This window comes from Ranitomeya variabilis, chromosome 1 (assembly GCF_051348905.1).
Source record: "Ranitomeya variabilis isolate aRanVar5 chromosome 1, aRanVar5.hap1, whole genome shotgun sequence".
Taxonomy (NCBI): domain Eukaryota; kingdom Metazoa; phylum Chordata; class Amphibia; order Anura; family Dendrobatidae; genus Ranitomeya; species Ranitomeya variabilis.
This window is the reverse complement of record NC_135232.1, coordinates 425,305,960-425,325,526: the sequence shown is the minus strand read 5'-3', so window position 1 is coordinate 425,325,526 and position 19,567 is coordinate 425,305,960.

Genomic DNA, 19,567 nt, shown 5'->3' with positions numbered 1-19,567 from the left:
AAATTTGCCGCTAAGGCGCACTCATTCCACTGAGTAAGCACAGACCATTTACGAAATTTTTGGCAGTATATCTCAGCTTCATCTTGCCCTTGAGATAGGGCTATCAAAGCTTTTTCAGCTTGAATCTCCAAATTAGGTTCCTCATAAAGCAACCCTAAAGCCAGGAAAAACGCATCCACATTGAGCAACACAGGATCCCCTGGTGCCAATGAAAATGCCCAATTTTGAGGGTCACCTCGCAGCAAAGAAATTACAATCTTAACCTGCTGGACAGGATCTCCTGAGGAGTGAGGTCTGAGAGAAAGGAACAATTTACAATTATATTTGAAATTCAGAAACCGAGATCTATCTCCGGAAAAAAACTCTGGTGTAGGGATTTTAGGTTCAGAAATAGGAGCATGCATAACAAAATCTTGTAAATTTTGAACCTTCGTAGCAAGATTATTTAAACCTGCAGCCAAACTCTGAGGATCCATCTTTAAACAGGTGAGCTCAGAGCCATTCAAGGATTATAAGGAGAGAAAGGCAAAGGCAGTAATTAGAGCTGAAATACAACTGATCCAACTATGGAGCAAGCATAGGGAAAAGAAGAAAAAAAAAAATTTTTTACAGACTTCTTTTTTCTCTCCTTTCTTCTGCCAATAAGTTTTAACTCGGGCCGGTCATACTGTCATGGTTCCCAATGGCAAGGGAACGTAAGAAACATATAAATAACGAACGAGCTCTCGGGTGATGGAAACTCGAGTTGACCGTGAGCTAAATCTACCACAAAACTAATAGTAGCCAGGGAGCATACCTACGGCTTCCTATATGCCACGCGCCAGCCGGAGGACTAACTACGCCTGGTAGAGGAAGAAACAGACCTGGCTTACCTCTAGGGAAATAAACCCTCACATGTAATAACGGTGAATTAAGAGGAAAAGACATACACAGTATGAAAGTAGATTTAGCAAAGAGAGGTCCACTTACTAGATAGCAGAAAGATACAAAAGAGGACTTCACGGTCAACTGAAAACCCTTTCAAAAACCATCCTGAAATTACTTTAAGACTCCTGTGTCAACTCATGACACAGGAGTGGCAATTTCAGCCCGCAAGAGCTTCCAGCTACAGAGAATTACAAAAACTGCAAACTGGACAAAAGATACAAAACAAAAGGACAAAGTCCACTTAGCTGATCAGCAGACTAGTAGCAGGAACATGCAACCGAAGGCTCTGGTTACAATGATGACCGGCAAGGAAATGACTGGAGAGCAAGGCTAAATAGGAAACTCCTAACGCTGATGGAAGCAGGTGAACAGAAGCAGCAAAGTGCAAACAAGTCACCAATACCACCAGCAACCACCAGGGGAGCCCAAAAAGCGGATACACAACAATGGGCCCATGAAAATTCACTTCACAATATGAATTGTGTGCTCCATACTCCTTTGTGCTATACATTCTCAGGAAGGCGAGCCCTGCTGCATAGTCATATGCACCCCATTAGGCCTTGGAACACACATACTGGATGGGCCCATGAACTCGTATTTTTTAATGGTATGATGGTTCCCTCTTTGCACAATTATTTACAGGAGAATTTGGCAATTTTATTTGACATGTTTTTAGCACTAAGGTTCAGATACGGCTTTAAAAAAGGCTAATACTTGCAATATAAGGCAATTTTATTGCAAACTACAAAATTCAAGGAATAGTATGATTGAATAGTGTGAGTGTGTACACTTTTGTATGTGTTAACATACACAGGTTAATAAGTACATATAAGGATTAAATAAATATAGTGATTACTAGTGTTGAGCGATACCTTTCGATATCGGAAAGTATCGGTATCGGAAAGTATCGGCCGATACCGTCAAAATATCGGATCCAATCCGATACCGATACCCGATCCCAATGCAAGTCAATGGGACGAAAATATCGGAATTAAAATAAACCCTTTATAAACTTGTAGGTTCATTCTACATGAAGGAAAACAACTAAGAATAATGTAGGATGTATTGGGGGACGTGGCGGAGATATTAAAGGCACAGAGGTTTAGCCCAATGTAATAGAATAGCAGGATTTTTTTTTTTTTTTATGACGTTCGGCGTTAGAAAGAATTTGACTATGTTAATTTTTTTTTTTTTTATGTCAGATATTGATGTTTCACTACTTCCACGCCCTTCACCTTCTTTTTTACTTCTCCCACGCTTTCTTCTTCATTATCCTCATCATCAGCTTCTTTGACATCAACTTCTTCACCTTATTCATCTTCTTCTTCATCTTCTACCTATTATTTTTTGGGTTACATTGTTCATATTCTTTTTATTTTACTATTATCTTCATCATATTCTACTTCTTCATCATATTCTTATTTGTGACAGGCATTCCCGTAGTTGTTATCTATAAAAGTTTGAAGATTACACCTTCCGTTCTGCTTGTCACAAAACAGTTACATTTGTCCGTGTTCAGTTTGGCCTGCAGCATCAGGCTTTATCCAGGGGCACCACGAGGAGGAACGGACTCACCCCCATACACTGCTTAGTCTTCTTCTGCTTATAATTTAGATAATATTTTTTGCTCTGATATTTTGTGTTATGCTTAATGTTCTTCTGCTATTTGTTCTGCAGCCTCTTGTTCTTCTGCTTCTCGGTCTTCCAGGTCGTCGTCGTCTCCAGGGTCGTCGTCTCCGGGGTCGTCGTCTCCGGGGTCGTCGTCATCGGGGTGGTCTTCAGGGTCGTCGTCTCCGGGGTCGTCGTCATCGGGGTGGTCTTCAGGGTCATCGTCTCCAGGGTCGTCGTCATCACGGTGGTTGTCGTCTCTGGTGTCGTTGTCATCTTAGGGGTGGTCTTCCGGGTCATCGTGTTTAGTCTCTTGAACTTGGAAATGTAGCAGAAGGTACAAGAAGGCTGAGAAAATGCCGAGAACCAGCTGATGGAACTGGAACTCGGATGGCTACCCGAAGGTCCAAGAGCCAATGGAACTACCGAGGACCAGCTGACGTTACTGGAACCCGGTTACTAAGCAGGAGGTACCCGTGCCTGAAAGCACTACCAAGGACCACCTGACGTTGGTGGAACTCGGATACCCAGAGGGAGGCACCTAAGCCAAAGGCTCTGCCCAGAACCAGCTGACGGTACTGGAACCAGGATGGGGAGCAGAAGGTACAAGAGCAAAAGACACTGCCGAGAACCAGCTGACAGTGCTGGAACCCGGATGGGTAGCCGAAGGTCCAAGAGCCAATGGAACTACCGAGGACCAGCTGACGTTACTGGAACCCGGTTACTAAGCAGGAGGTACCCGTGCCTGAAAGCACTACCAAGGACCACCTGACGTTGGTGGAACTCGGATACCCAGAGGGAGGCACCTAAGCCAAAGGCTCTGCCCGGAACCAGCTGACGGTACTGGAACCAGGATGGGGAGCAGAAGGTACAAGAGCAAGTGTCTGCGTGGCTTTTGCAGGACACGATGCCGGCTGCACAGCAGGGGAACAGCTGGCGGTGCTGAACCCCACTGACACATTGGCTGGTGTTTTTCTCTGTGCAGCTAGCAGTACCGGGCCCCAACTGGCGGTGTTAGAGCCCGGGGTCAGCAGGAGGAGGAGATGGAGCAGAGTGTAGGCCGAAGCCTGTACTGGCGGCAGCTTTTGGGTCTGTTGTGCCTGCGTGGCAGTTGCAGGACACGTTGCCGGCTGCACAGCAGGGGAACAGCTGGCGGTGCTGAACCCCACTGACACATTGGCGAGGTGTTTTTCTCTGTGCAGCTAGCAGTACCGGGCCCCAACTGGCGGTGTTGGAGCCCGGGCTCTGCAGGGGGAGCAGAGTGTAGGCCGAAGCCTAATTGAACCAATTTCAAAGGTAACCTTTAACCCCCCCTCAGGGGTTACAAAGTAGAAGAGCCACAGCTTATGCAGCAGTAGTGCTGCACAAGTCAAAGGTTGCTCTTTTAATTTCGCTCCTTGCACACGCTGAATGAAACACGTCTAACATTTAGCCCTTTATACAGTCAAACTGTGTTGGAGGCGCGAGTTCCCTTTGTAATGAGACGCAGCACAGATGTCAAGAATCCCACCTTGGTGCTGGGTGCAGCCTCCTGAGCGTTGTTATTTGCTGTACAGGAGTCTGCGCTGTCGTGTTGTCCCCTGGCCTAGCGCTGTTAGCGCTGCCCATCTTCTGACATCATTTAATGTCGGCCGGTGCGGTTCACGATGACCATGAATCCCAGCCCCGCAGTGTCTTAACATTGTTAAAACACTGCGGGGCTGGGATTCAGGGCCTGGCGCAGCACATATGTTCGCCTCTCACACTCGGGTCCTTACACCCGCTTCAGACTGTGCGGCGTCATCTGATCCCTTATCGCATGCCACGGCCATGAAGCTGCACAGTCCGAAGAAGGCGGAAGGAGAGGAGGGACAGGCGAACTGATGCACTGATCATGCCCATCAATCACACCCTCGCAGTCCCAATAAATAAGACACCGAGGGGCGTTGTGTGGGTCAGGGCGGCCGCAGAGGCGCAGCCAGCCAAACAATGATGCCAGAAGACGGGCAGCGCTACCAAGGGGGTTGCAGCGTGTCATTACAAAGGAAAGTCACACCACCGGGACGGTTAAATGGTCACACAGAGGACACATTTCAGACGTGTTTTCAGTTCCACATGTGCGAGGAGAATACGTTTATGAGCCACCTTGCACACATGCAGCATTACCGCTGTACAAGGTGGCTGGATAACGTAAAAACGCCTGGGGGAGGGGGGACAGGTTCCCTTCAATTTCAGTTCTGGTGTCTGCGTGGCTTTTGCAGGACACGATGCCGGCTGCACAGCAGGGGAACAGCTGGCGGTGCTGAACCCCACTGACACATTGGCTGGTGTTTTTCTCTGTGCAGCTAGCAGTACCGGGCCCCAACTGGCGGTGTTAGAGCCCGGGGTCAGCAGGAGGAGGAGATGGAGCAGAGTGTAGGCCGAAGCCTGCACTGGCGGCAGCTTTTGGGTCTGTTGTGCCTGCGTGGCAGTTGCAGGACACGTTGCCGGCTGCACAGCAGGGGAACAGCTGGCGGTGCTGAACCCCACTGACACATTGGTGAGGTGTTTTTCTCTGTGCAGCTAGCAGTACCGGGCCCCAACTGGTGGTGTTGGAGCCCGGGCTCTGCAGGGGGAGCAGAGTGTAGGCCGAAGCCTAATTGAACCAATTTCAAAGGTAACCTTTAACCCCCCCTCAGGGGTTACAAAGTAGAAGAGCCACAGCTTATGCAGCAGTAGTGCTGCACAAGTCAAAGGTTGCTCTTTTAATTTCGCTCCTTGCACACGCTGAATGAAACACGTCTAACATTTAGCCCTTTATACAGTCAAACTGTGTTGGAGGCGCGAGTTCCCTTTGTAATGAGACGCAGCACAGATGTCAAGAATCCCACCTTGGTGCTGGGTGCAGCCTCCTGAGCGTTGTTATTTGCTGTACAGGAGTCTGCGCTGTCGTGTTGTCCCCTGGCCTAGCGCTGTTAGCGCTGCCCATCTTCTGACATCATTTAATGTCGGCCGGTGCGGTTCGCGATGACCATGAATCCCAGCCCCGCAGTGTCTTAACATTGTTAAAACACTGCGGGGCTGGGATTCAGGGCCTGGCGCAGCACATATGTTCGCCTCTCACACTCGGGTCCTTACACCCGCTTCAGACTGTGCGGCGTCATCTGATCCCTTATCGCATGCCACGGCCATGAAGCCGCACAGTCCGAAGAAGGCGGAAGGAGAGGAGGGACAGGCGAACTGATGCACTGATCATGCCCATCAATCACACCCTCGCAGTCCCAATAAATAAGACACCGAGGGGCGTTGTGTGGGTCAGGGCGGCCGCAGAGGCGCAGCCAGCCAAACAATGATGCCAGAAGACGGGCAGCGCTACCAAGGGGGTTGCAGCGTGTCATTACAAAGGAAAGTCACACCACCGGGACGGTTAAATGGTCACACAGAGGACACATTTCAGACGTGTTTTCAGTTCCACATGTGCGAGGAGAATACGTTTATGAGCCACCTTGCACACATGCAGCATTACCGCTGTACAAGGTGGCTGGATAACGTAAAAACGCCTAGGGGAGGGGGGACAGGTTCCCTTCAATTTCAGTTCTGGTGTCTGCGTGGCTTTTGCAGGACACGTTGCCGGCTGCACAGCAGGGGAACAGCTGGCGGTGCTGAACCCCACTGACACATTGGCTGGTGTTTTTCTCTGTGCAGCTAGCAGTACCGGGCCCCAACTGGCGGTGTTAGAGCCCGGGGTCAGCAGGAGGAGGAGATGGAGCAGAGTGTAGGCCGAAGCCTGCACTGGCGGCAGCTTTTGGGTCTGTTGTGCCTGCGTGGCAGTTGCAGGACACGTTGCCGGCTGCACAGCAGGGGAACAGCTGGCGGTGCTGAACCCCACTGACACATTGGCGAGGTGTTTTTCTCTGTGCAGCTAGCAGTACCGGGCCCCAACTGGCGGTGTTGGAGCCCAGGGTCAGCAGGAGGAGCAGGGGGAGCGGAGTGTAGGCCGAAGCCTGCACTGGAGCAAGTTGAAAGGAAACCTTTAACCCCCCCCCCAGGCGTTTGTAGCTGGAAGAGCCATCGTGTACAGCACTAATGCTGGAAAAGGTCAACTTAGCTCTTTTAATTATGGTCCTTGCAGATGCTGAACCTAACACTTATGAAATGTGTCCCCTCACAGCGTTCAACCGTCCGGTAGGTGGAACTTTCCTTTGTCATGTGACGCAGCACAGCCGTCATTTTTACCCCCTTGGCGCCGTGCGCCACCTCCTCAGCGTTGTTTGAATCTGTCCCGGAGCCTGCGCTGTTAGGTTACCCCTTGGCCATGCACACATTTTGCGCTGCCCGTCTTCTGACATCATTTGCTGTCAGGCTGACTGCGCCTGTGCGGGTGCGCTGTCCGAGATTCAGCCTCGCGGTGTCGTCTAATGTAATCCCACCGCGGGCCTGGGATCCGTGTCCATGCGCAGTGCATATCCTCGCCTCTCACTCCCCTCCCTACGGCTTCTTAAGACTGTGCGGTGTCACGGCCGTGGCATGCTATTAGGGATCAGCTGACACCGAACAGTCTTTAGAAGCCGTAGGGAGGGGAGTGAGAGGCGAGGATATGCAGTGCGCATGGCCACGGATCCCAGGCCCGCGGTGGGATTACATTAGACGACACCGTGAGGCTGAATCTCGGACAGCGCACCAGCACAGGCGCAGCCAGCCTGACAGCAAATGATGTCAGAAGACGGGCAGCGCAAAATGTGTGCATGGCCAAGGGGTAACCTAACAGCGCAGGCTCCGGGACAGATTCAAACAACGCTGAGGAGGTGGCGCACGGCGCCAAGGGGGTAAAAATGACGGCTGTGCTGCGTCACATGACAAAGGAAAGTTCCACCTACCGGACGGTTGAACGCTGTGAGGATACACATTTCATAAGTGTTAGGTTCAGCATCTGCAAGGAGCACCACGAAAAGAGGCACTTTTTCCCTTTGCATCATTATTACTGCTGCACAAGGTGGCTCCTTCAGTAACAAACGCCTGGGGGGGGGACAGGTTCCCTTAAATTTAACTTGTTGTGCCTGCGTGGCGGTCGCAGTACACGTTGCCGTATACACAGCAGGGGAACAGCTGGCGGTGCTGAACCCCACTAACACATTGGCGAGGTGTTTGGCTCTGTGCGTACAGCACTTCTGGATGGCAACTGGCGGTGTTGGAGCCCAGGGACAGGTGGAGGAGGAGGAGGTTGGAGGAGGTAGGAGGGATTGCCACACACACAGCAGGGGAACAGCTGACGTTACTGAACCCCAATAACAGAGGAGGGACTGTTGACTGTGCGTACAGCACTTCTGGACGGCAACTGGCGGTGTTGGAGCCCAGGGACAGGTGGAGGAGGTTGGAGGAGGTAGGAGGGATTGCCACACACACAGCAGGGGAACAGCTGACGTTACTGAACCCCAATAACAGAGGAGGGACTGTTGACTGTGCGTACAGCACTTCTGGACGGCAACTGGCGGTGTTGGAGCCCAGGGACAGGTGGAGGAGGAGGAGGTTGGAGGAGGTAGGAGGGATTGCCACACACACAGCAGGGGAACAGCTGACGTTACTGAACCCCAATAACAGAGGAGGGACTGTTGACTGTGCGTACAGCACTTCTGGACGGCAACTGGCGGTGTTGGAGCCCAGGGACAGGTGGAGGAGGTTGGAGGAGGTAGGAGGGATTGCCACACACACAGCAGGGGAACAGCTGACGTTACTGAACCCCAATAACAGAGGAGGGACTGTTGACTGTGCGTACAGCACTTCTGGACGGCAACTGGCGGTGTTGGAGCCCAGGGACAGGTGGAGGAGGTTGGAGGAGGTAGGAGGGATTGCCACACACACAGCAGGGGAACAGCTGACGTTACTGAACCCCAATAACAGAGGAGGGACTGTTGACTGTGCGTACAGCACTTCTGGACGGCAACTGGCGGTGTTGGAGCCCAGGGACAGGTGGAGGAGGAGGAGGTTGGAGGAGGTAGGAGGGATTGCCACACACACAGCAGGGGAACAGCTGACGTTACTGAACCTGTTATGACCCCAATGGCGAGGGTCTCAGAGGAACGTGGAAGTCTGCAGAATACAAAAATCCAGCTCATAGGGCAGTGGTAACTGGGTTGACCATATATCTACTCCTAACGCCAACACTAGAAGTAGCCGGGGATCATTCCTACGTTGATTCTAGATGACACGCGCCAGCCGGAGAATCTAGCTACCCCTAGTAGAGGAAAACAAAGACCTTTCTTGCCTCCAGAGAAGGGGACCCCAAAGCTGGATAGAAGCCCCCCACAAATAATGACGGTGAGGTAAGAGGAAATGACAAACACAGAAATGAACCAGGTTTAGCACAGAGAGGCCCGCTTACTGATAGCAGAATAAAGAAAGGTAACTTATATGGTCCACAAAAACCCTATCAAAATCCACACTGGAAATTCAAGAACCCCCGAACCGTCTAACGGTCCGGGGGGAGAACACCAGCCCCCTAGAGCTTCCAGCAAAGGTCAGGATATAGATTTGGAACAAGCTGGACAAAAATACAAAACCAAAACAAATAGCAAAAAGCAAAAGGCAGACTTAGCTGATATAACTGGAACCAGGATCAGTAGACAAGAGCACAGCAGACTAGCTCTGATAACTACGTTGCCAGGCATTGAACTGAAGGTCCAGGGAGCTTATATAGCAACACCCCTAACTAACGACCCAGGTGCGGATAAAAGGAATGACAGAAAAACCAGAGTCAAAAAACTAGTAACCACTAGAGGGAGCAAAAAGCAAATTCACAACAGTACCCCCCCCCTTAGTGAGGGGTCACCGAACCCTCACCACGACCACCAGGGCGATCAGGATGAGCGGCATGAAAGGCACGAACTAAATCGGCCGCATGAACATCAGAGGCGACCACCCAGGAATTATCCTCCTGACCATAGCCCTTCCACTTGACCAAGTACTGAAGCCTCCGCCTGGAGAGGCGAGAATCCAAGATCTTCTCCACCACGTACTCCAACTCGCCCTCAACCAACACCGGAGCAGGAGGCTCAGCAGAAGGAACTACAGGCACAATGTACCGCCGCAACAAGGACCTATGAAATACATTGTGAATAGCAAACGACACAGGAAGATCCAGACGAAAAGATACAGGATTAAGGATTTCCAATATCTTGTAAGGCCCAATAAAACGAGGTTTAAATTTGGGAGAGGAGACCTTCATAGGAACAAAGCGGGAAGAAAGCCACACCAAATCCCCAACGCGTAGTCGGGGACCCACACCGCGGCGGCGGTTGGCAAAGCGCTGAGCCTTCTCCTGTGACAACTTCAAGTTGTCCACCACATGATTCCAGATCTGCTGCAACCTATCCACCACAGAATCCACCCCAGGACAGTCAGAAGGCTCCACATGACCCGAAGAAAAGCGAGGATGGAAACCAGAGTTGCAGAAAAAAGGCGAAACCAAGGTGGCGGAACTAGCCCGATTATTAAGGGCAAACTCAGCCAACGGCAAGAATGTCACCCAATCGTCCTGATCAGCAGAGACAAAACACCTCAAATAAGCCTCCAAAGTCTGATTGGTTCGCTCCGTCTGTCCATTAGTCTGAGGATGGAAAGCAGACGAAAACGACAAATCAATGCCCATCCTACTACAAAAGGATCGCCAGAACCTGGAAACGAACTGGGATCCTCTGTCTGACACAATATTCTCAGGGATGCCGTGCAAACGAACCACGTTCTGGAAAAACACAGGAACCAGATCGGAAGAGGAAGGCAGCTTAGGCAAAGGAACCAAATGGACCATCTTGGAGAAGCGATCACATATCACCCAGATAACGGACATGCCCTGAGATAGCGGAAGATCAGAAATGAAATCCATGGAGATATGTGTCCAAGGTCTCTTTGGGACAGGCAAGGGCAAGAGCAAACCGCTGGCACGAGAACAGCAAGGCTTAGCTCGAGCACAAGTCCCACAGGACTGCACAAATGACCGCACATCCCTTGACAAGGAAGGCCACCAAAAGGACCTGGCCACCAGATCTCTGGTGCCAAAAATTCCCGGGTGACCTGCCAACACCGAGGAATGAACCTCGGAAATGACTCTGCTGGTCCACTTATCCGGGACAAACAGTCTGTCAGGTGGACAAGACTCAGGCCTATCAGCCTGAAATCTCTGCAACACACGTCGCAGATCCGGAGAAATAGCTGACAAGATAACTCCATCTTTAAGAATACCAACAGGATCAGCGACTCCAGGAGCATCAGGCACAAAGCTCCTAGAAAGAGCATCGGCCTTCACATTCTTTGAACCTGGTAAATACGAGACAACAAAATCAAAGCGGGAGAAAAACAATGACCAGCGGGCCTGTCTCGGATTAAGGCGTTTAGCAGACTCGAGATACATCAGATTTTTGTGATCAGTCAAGACCACCACACGATGCTTAGCACCCTCGAGCCAATGACGCCACTCCTCAAATGCCCATTTCATGGCCAACAACTCCCGATTGCCCACATCATAATTTCGCTCGGCAGGCGAAAACTTCCTAGAGAAAAAGGCACAAGGTTTCATAACAGAGCAACCAGGGCCTCTCTGCGACAAAACGGCCCCTGCCCCAATCTCCGAAGCATCCACCTCAACCTGAAAGGGAAGTGAGACGTCAGGCTGGCACAAAACAGGCGCCGAAGTAAACCGGCGTTTCAACTCCTGGAAAGCCTCCACGGCAGCAGGAGCCCAGTTAGCTACATCGGAGCCCTTCTTGGTCATATCCGTCAAAGGTTTCACAATGCTAGAAAAATTAGCGATAAAACGACGGTAGAAGTTAGCGAAGCCCAAGAACTTCTGAAGACTCTTAACTGACGAGGGCTGAGTCCAATCAAGAATAGCTCGGACCTTGACTGGGTCCATCTCCACAGCAGAAGGGGAAAAAATGAACCCCAAAAAGGGAACCTTCTGTACACCAAAGAGACACTTTGAGCCCTTGACAAACAAAGAATTTTCACGCAAAATTTTAAAGACCAACCTGACCTGCTCCACATGCGAATCCCAATCATCAGAAAAAACCAAAATATCATCCAGATAAACAATCAAAAATTTATCCAGGTACTTCCGGAAAATGTCATGCATAAAGGACTGAAAAACTGAAGGCGCATTGGAGAGCCCAAAAGGCATCACCAAGTACTCAAAATGACCTTCGGGCGTATTGAATGCGGTTTTCCATTCATCACCTTGCTTAATGCGCACAAGGTTGTACGCACCACGAAGGTCTATCTTGGTGAACCACTTGGCACCCTTAATCCGGGCAAACAAGTCAGACAACAGCGGTAAAGGATACTGAAATTTGACAGTGATCTTATTTAAAAACCGATAATCAATACAAGGTCTCAAAGATCCGTCTTTTTTTGCCACAAAAAAGAATCCCGCACCAAGAGGGGAAGAAGACGGACGAATATGTCCTTTTTCCAGAGACTCCTTGATATATGAACGCATAGCGGTATGTTCAGGTACCGACAGATTAAACAGTCTTCCCTTAGGAAATTTACTGCCTGGGATCAAATCTATAGCACAGTCACAGTCCCTATGAGGAGGCAGTGCACTGGACTCAGACTCACTGAAGACATCCTGATAATCAGACAAATACTCCAGAAAACAGTTCAGGAATCGGTATTTTAGGTTCTGACCTAGGATTTCTGATAACATAGTCTTGTATGCCCTGCACACGAGTAGCCAGCTGGTCCACACTTGTAATCAAGGTCTGGACATTCATGTCTGCAGCAAGCATAGCCACTCTGAGGTAAAGGGGAAAAAGAAAAAAAAAAAAACTCAGAATCTTCTTTCTTATAATCCCTCTTCTGCAATGCATTAAACATTTAATACTGGCCTGGCAAACTATTATGACCCCAATGGCGAGGGTCTCAGAGGAACGTGGAAGTCTGCAGAATACAAAAATCCAGCTCATAGGGCAGTGGTAACTGGGTTGACCATATATCTACTCCTAACGCCAACACTAGAAGTAGCCGGGGATCATTCCTACGTTGATTCTAGATGACACGCGCCAGCCGGAGAATCTAGCTACCCCTAGTAGAGGAAAACAAAGACCTTTCTTGCCTCCAGAGAAGGGGACCCCAAAGCTGGATAGAAGCCCCCCACAAATAATGACGGTGAGGTAAGAGGAAATGACAAACACAGAAATGAACCAGGTTTAGCACAGAGAGGCCCGCTTACTGATAGCAGAATAAAGAAAGGTAACTTATATGGTCCACAAAAACCCTATCAAAATCCACACTGGAAATTCAAGAACCCCCGAACCGTCTAACGGTCCGGTGGGAGAACACCAGCCCCCTAGAGCTTCCAGCAAAGGTCAGGATATAGATTTGGAACAAGCTGGACAAAAATACAAAACCAAAACAAATAGCAAAAAGCAAAAGGCAGACTTAGCTGATATAACTGGAACCAGGATCAGTAGACAAGAGCACAGCAGACTAGCTCTGATAACTACGTTGCCAGGCATTGAACTGAAGGTCCAGGGAGCTTATATAGCAACACCCCTAACTAACGACCCAGGTGCGGATAAAAGGAATGACAGAAAAACCAGAGTCAAAAAACTAGTAACCACTAGAGGGAGCAAAAAGCAAATTCACAACATGAACCCCAATAACAGAGGAGGGACTGTTGACTGTGCGTACAGCACTTCTGGACGGCAACTGGCGGTGTTGGAGCCCAGGGACAGGTGGAGGAGGTTGGAGGAGGTAGGAGGGATTGCCACACACACAGCAGGGGAACAGCTGACGTTACTGAACCCCAATAACAGAGGAGGGACTGTTGACTGTGCGTACAGCACTTCTGGACGGCAACTGGCGGTGTTGGAGCCCAGGGACAGGTGGAGGAGGTTGGAGGAGGTAGGAGGGATTGCCACACACACAGCAGGGGAACAGCTGACGTTACTGAACCCCAATAACAGAGGAGCGACTGTTGACTGTGCGTACAGCACTTCTGGATGGCAACTGGCGGTGTTGGAGCCCAGGGACAGGTGGAGGTGGAGGAGGTTGGAGGAGGTAGGAGGGATTGCCACACACACAGCAGGGGAACAGCTGACGTTACTGAACCCCAATAACAGAGGAGCGACTGTTGACTGTGCGTACAGCACTTCTGGACGGCAACTGGCGGTGTTGGAGCCCAGGGACAGGTGGAGGAGGTTGGAGGAGGTAGGAGGGATTGCCACACACACAGCAGGGGAACAGCTGACGTTACTGAACCCCAATAACAGAGGAGGAACTGTTGACTGTGCGTACAGCACTTCTGGACGGCAACTGGCGGTGTTGGAGCCCAGGGACAGGTGGAGGAGGTTGGAGGAGGTAGGAGGGATTGCCACACACACAGCAGGGGAACAGCTGACGTTACTGAACCCCAATAACAGAGGAGCGACTGTTGACTGTGCGTACAGCACTTCTGGACGGCAACTGGCGGTGTTGGAGCCCAGGGACAGGTGGAGGAGGAGGAGGTTGGAGGAGGTAGGAGGGATTGCCACACACACAGCAGGGGAACAGCTGACGTTACTGAACCCCAATAACAGAGGAGGGACTGTTGACTGTGCGTACAGCACTTCTGGACGGCAACTGGCGGTGTTGGAGCCCAGGGACAGGTGGAGGTGGAGGAGGTTGGAGGAGGTAGGAGGGATTGCCACACACACAGCAGGGGAACAGCTGACGTTACTGAACCCCAATAACAGAGGAGCGACTGTTGACTGTGCGTACAGCACTTCTGGACGGCAACTGGCGGTGTTGGAGCCCAGGGACAGGTGGAGGAGGTTGGAGGAGGTAGGAGGGATTGCCACACACACAGCAGGGGAACAGCTGACGTTACTGAACCCCAATAACAGAGGAGGGACTGTTGACTGTGCGTACAGCACTTCTGGACGGCAACTGGCGGTGTTGGAGCCCAGGGACAGGTGGAGGAGGTTGGAGGAGGTAGGAGGGATTGCCACACACACAGCAGGGGAACAGCTGACGTTACTGAACCCCAATAACAGAGGAGCGACTGTTGACTGTGCGTACAGCACTTCTGGACGGCAACTGGCGGTGTTGGAGCCCAGGGACAGGTGGAGGAGGAGGAGGTTGGAGGAGGTAGGAGGGATTGCCACACACACAGCAGGGGAACAGCTGACGTTACTGAACCCCAATAACAGAGGAGCGACTGTTGACTGTGCGTACAGCACTTCTGGACGGCAACTGGCGGTGTTGGAGCCCAGGGACAGGTGGAGGAGGAGGAGGTTGGAGGAGGTAGGAGGGATTGCCACACACACAGCAGGGGAACAGCTGACGTTACTGAACCCCAATAACAGAGGAGGGACTGTTGACTGTGCGTACAGCACTTCTGGACGGCAACTGGCGGTGTTGGAGCCCAGGGACAGGTGGAGGAGGAGGAGGTTGGAGGAGGTAGGAGGGATTGCCACACACACAGCAGGGGAACAGCTGACGTTACTGAACCCCAATAACAGAGGAGGGACTGTTGACTGTGCGTACAGCACTTCTGGACGGCAACTGGCGGTGTTGGAGCCCAGGGACAGGTGGAGGAGGTTGGAGGAGGTAGGAGGGATTGCCACACACACAGCAGGGGAACAGCTGACGTTACTGAACCCCAATAACAGAGGAGCGACTGTTGACTGTGCGTACAGCACTTCTGGACGGCAACTGGCGGTGTTGGAGCCCAGGGACAGGTGGAGGAGGAGGAGGTTGGAGGAGGTAGGAGGGATTGCCACACACACAGCAGGGGAACAGCTGACGTTACTGAACCCCAATAACAGAGGAGCGACTGTTGACTGTGCGTACAGCACTTCTGGATGGCAACTGGCGGTGTTGGAGCCCAGGGACAGGTGGAGGAGGAGGAGGTTGGAGGAGGTAGGAGGGATTGCCACACACACAGCAGGGGAACAGCTGACGTTACTGAACCCCAATAACAGAGGAGGGACTGTTGACTGTGCGTACAGCACTTCTGGACGGCAACTGGCGGTGTTGGAGCCCAGGGACAGGTGGAGGAGGAGGAGGTTGGAGGAGGTAGGAGGGATTGCCACACACACAGCAGGGGAACAGCTGACGTTACTGAACCCCAATAACAGAGGAGGGACTGTTGACTGTGCGTACAGCACTTCTGGACGGCAACTGGCGGTGTTGGAGCCCAGGGACAGGTGGAGGAGGAGGAGGTTGGAGGAGGTAGAAGGGATTGCCACACACACAGCAGGGGAACAGCTGACGTTACTGAACCCCAATAACAGAGGAGCGACTGTTGACTGTGCGTACAGCACTTCTGGACGGCAACTGGCGGTGTTGGAGCCCACGGGCAGGTGGAAAAGCAGAGGAACACAATGTAGGCCGAAGCCTGAGAAAGTCGAAAGGGAACCTTTAACCCCCCCCCAAGGCGTTTGTAGCTGAAAGAGCCAGCTTGTGCAGCACAAAAGATGCAAAAGGAAAAGGTGGCTCTTTTCATCATGCTCCTTGCAAACACAGAACTAAACACTTATAAAATGTGTCCCCTGAAGCCGTGAAACCGTCCCGGAGGTGGGACTTTCCTTCGTAATATGACGCAGCACAGCCGTCATTCCTACCCCCCCGCCGCTGTGCCCCGGCTCCTCAGCGTTGTTTGATTCCGTCCCGGAGCCTGCGCTGTTATGTTATCCCGTGGACAGGCACACTTAGCGCTGCCCGTCTTCTGACATCATTTGGTGTCAGGCTGGCTGCGCCTGTGCGGCCGCGCTGGCCGAGAGCCCGCCTCGCAGTGTCTTCTGATTTAATCCCACTGGGGGCCTGGGATCCATGGACATGCGCAGTGCATATCTGAACCTCTCACTCCCCTCCCTATGGCTTCTTAAGACTGTGCGGTGTCACGGCCGTGGCATGCTATTAGGGACCAGCTGACACCGAACAGTCTGAAGAAGCCATAGGGAGATGAGTGAGAGGTGGAGGTTCAGATATGCACTGCGCATGTCCATGGATCCCAGGCCCCCAGTGGGATTAAATCAGAAGACACTGCGAGGCGGGCTCTAGGCCAGCGCGGCCGCACAGGCGCAGCCAGCCTGACACCAAATGATGCCAGAAGACGGGCAGCGCTAAGTGTGCCTGGCCACGGGATAACATAACAGCGCAGGCTCCGGGACGGAATCAAACAACGCTGATGAGCCGGGGCGCGGCGCCGGGGGGGTAGGAATGATGGCTGTGCTGCGTCATATTACGAAGGAAAGTCCCACCTCCGGGACGGTTTTACGGTATCAGTGGACACATTTTATAAGTGTTAAGTTTTGCGTGTGCAAGGAGCAAAACCAAAATAGCTACCTTTTTCCTTGTGCAGCATTACTGCTGTACAAGGTGGCTCTTTCAGTAACAAACGCCTTGGGGGGGGGGGGACAGATTCCCTTACATTTCAGTTGTTGTGTCAGCGTGGCGGTCGCATGACACATTGCCGGCTACACAGCTGAGGATCAGCTGACGTTACTGAAACCCAATAACACTGGGTCGTATGTTTTGACTGTGCAGACGGCACTTCTGAGCCTCAACTGGCGGTGTTGGAGCCCAGGAATTTAAGTTCAGGTGGTAGAAAGATGAACACAACAGGAGACCTGGATACTGTAGACAGTCACCTAATTATTTAATCAGGAAGAGGAGTGGCAAATTCCTGCGAGATCCAGGCCTTGTTCATTTTCAGGAAAGTAAGCCGGTCAACGTTATCGGAGGATAGTCGCATGCGACGGTCAGTTAGTACACCACCTGCAGCACTAAAGACACGTTCCGATAATACACTGGCCGCAGGGCAAGACAGCACCTCCAATGCATACTGGCTTAGCTCTGGCCATGTATCCAGCTTTGAGACCCAAAACTTGAAAGGGGAAGAGCCGTCTGGGAGTACAGCAAGAGGGCAAGACATGTAGTCTGTCACCATCTGACGGAACCGTTGCCTCCTGCTGACTGGAGCCGTCTGTGATGGTGTAGACTTTTGTGGCGGGCACAGAAAACTGTGCCACAGTTCGGCCATACTGGTCTTGCCTTGGGCAGAGGCACTGCTTCTGCTCCCTCTTTGTGCAGAGCCTCCACCACTGCCTGGACGCACTGAGCTGCTTTGGAATGCACTAGCAGCACTTCTCTCAGTTGGAATGGAGAAGATGATGGAATTGACCAGTGTGTCTTGGTACTCCCGCATTTTTCGCTCCCGGTTCAACGGTGTGATGAGGCTTTCTACGTTGTCCCGGTAGCGAGGATCGAGGAGGGTGAACACCCAATAATCAGACATGTTGAGAATGTGGGCGTTGCGGCGGTCGTTTCTCAGGCACTGCAGCATGTAATCCACCATGTGCTGCAGACTGCCAACTGCCCAAGAAACGCTGTCCCCTGCTGGAGGCGTGATCTCTGCCCGCTCGTCATCACCCCACCCTCGCTGTACACACTGAGTACTGGACAATTGTGTAACTCCCTCCTCTGGACGGATGTCTTCCTCCTCCATTGACTCCTCCTCATCCTCCTCACAAACTGTCCCCTGCCTACGCGTTTGTGAGGAACCACGTGGCGCTGACTGTCCAGAAGATGATGGAAATGGTGAATCCTCATCCTCCACCTCTTCCACAACATCATCCCTTAGCGCTTGCAGTGATTTTTCAAGCAGGCAGATAAGGGGGACAGTCATGCTGACTAGTGCATCATCTGCACTCGCCATCCGCGTGGAATAATCAAAGGGACGCAAAACCTGGCAGACGTCATTCATAGTGGCCCACTCTGTGGTTGTGAAGTCTGTACGGCGCTGACTGCGACTTTTTTGCGCCTGAAGCAGCTGGTACTCCATTACAGCTTGCTGCTGCTCACACAACCGCTCCAACATATGTAACGTGGAATTCCACCTGGTAGGTAGGTCACATATGATGCGATGTTCCGGCAGGCGGTGTCGGCGCTGCAGAGCCGCAATGCGCGCTTTTGCCGTGCTGGAACGCCGCAAGTGAGCACACTCTAGGCGGACCTTGTGCAGCAGTGCATCAAGATCCGGATAGTCCCTCAAAAAGCTCTGCACGACCAAATTGAGCACATGTGCCAGACATGGGATGTGAGTGAGGTTGCCGAGGCCCAGAGCTGCCACCAGATTTCGGCCATTATCACACACTACCATGCCTGGCTGGAGATTCGCTGGCACAAACCACACATCGCTCTCCTGCTTGATGGCATTCCAGAGCTCCTGCGCTGTGTGGCTACGATTCCCCAAAAAAATTAATTTCAAGACGGCCTGTTGACGTTTGGCCACGGCTGTGCTCATGTCAGTCGTAACAGGTACACGTTCATCACGGGTCCATGTGGAGGTGGACTGTGACGGCTCCTGCAGCGATGATTCTGAGGAACTGGTGTAAGAGGAGGAGTCAATGCGTACAGAATGGATTCCTGCAATCCTTGGAGTGGGCAGGACACGTCCTGCGCCACTCGCACGGTCTGTACCTGGCTCAACAACATTAACCCAATGGGCAGTGAGGGAAAGGTATCGCCCCTGTCCATGTTGACTGGTCCACGCATCGGTGGTGAGGTGGACCTTGCTACTGACGGCGTTCAGTAGCGCGTGTTTTATGTGTCCCTCCACATGCTTGTGCAGGGCAGGGACGGCTTGCCTGCTGAAGTAAAAGCGGCTGGGCACATTGTACTGTGGGACTGCCAATGACATCAAGTCACGGAAGCTGTCAGTCTCCACCAGCCTGAATGACAGCATTTCCAGTGACAGAAGTTTGGCAATGCCTGCAGTCAGAGCCTGTGCTCATGGGTGGTTTGACGAGAAAGGCCGCCTTTTCTCCCATGCCTGTACTACCGATGGCTGTAGACTGGGCTGGGAGTGTGTGGATGACTGGGAAAGTGGCACTGCGGGTGGAATTACAGCGGGTCTCTGGACAACAGGGCCAGAGGTTCTTCCACGGCGATCCTGGGAGGAAGCCGAACCAGCTGCGTGTGAGCTAGAGGAAGAGGCAACACGAGCTGAAGAGGTGGTAGCTGCCGCTGTTGGTTGGCCTACCTCTTCAGTGTGTTTTTCTAACTCCGCCGGGTGCCTGTTGCGCACATGTTTCCA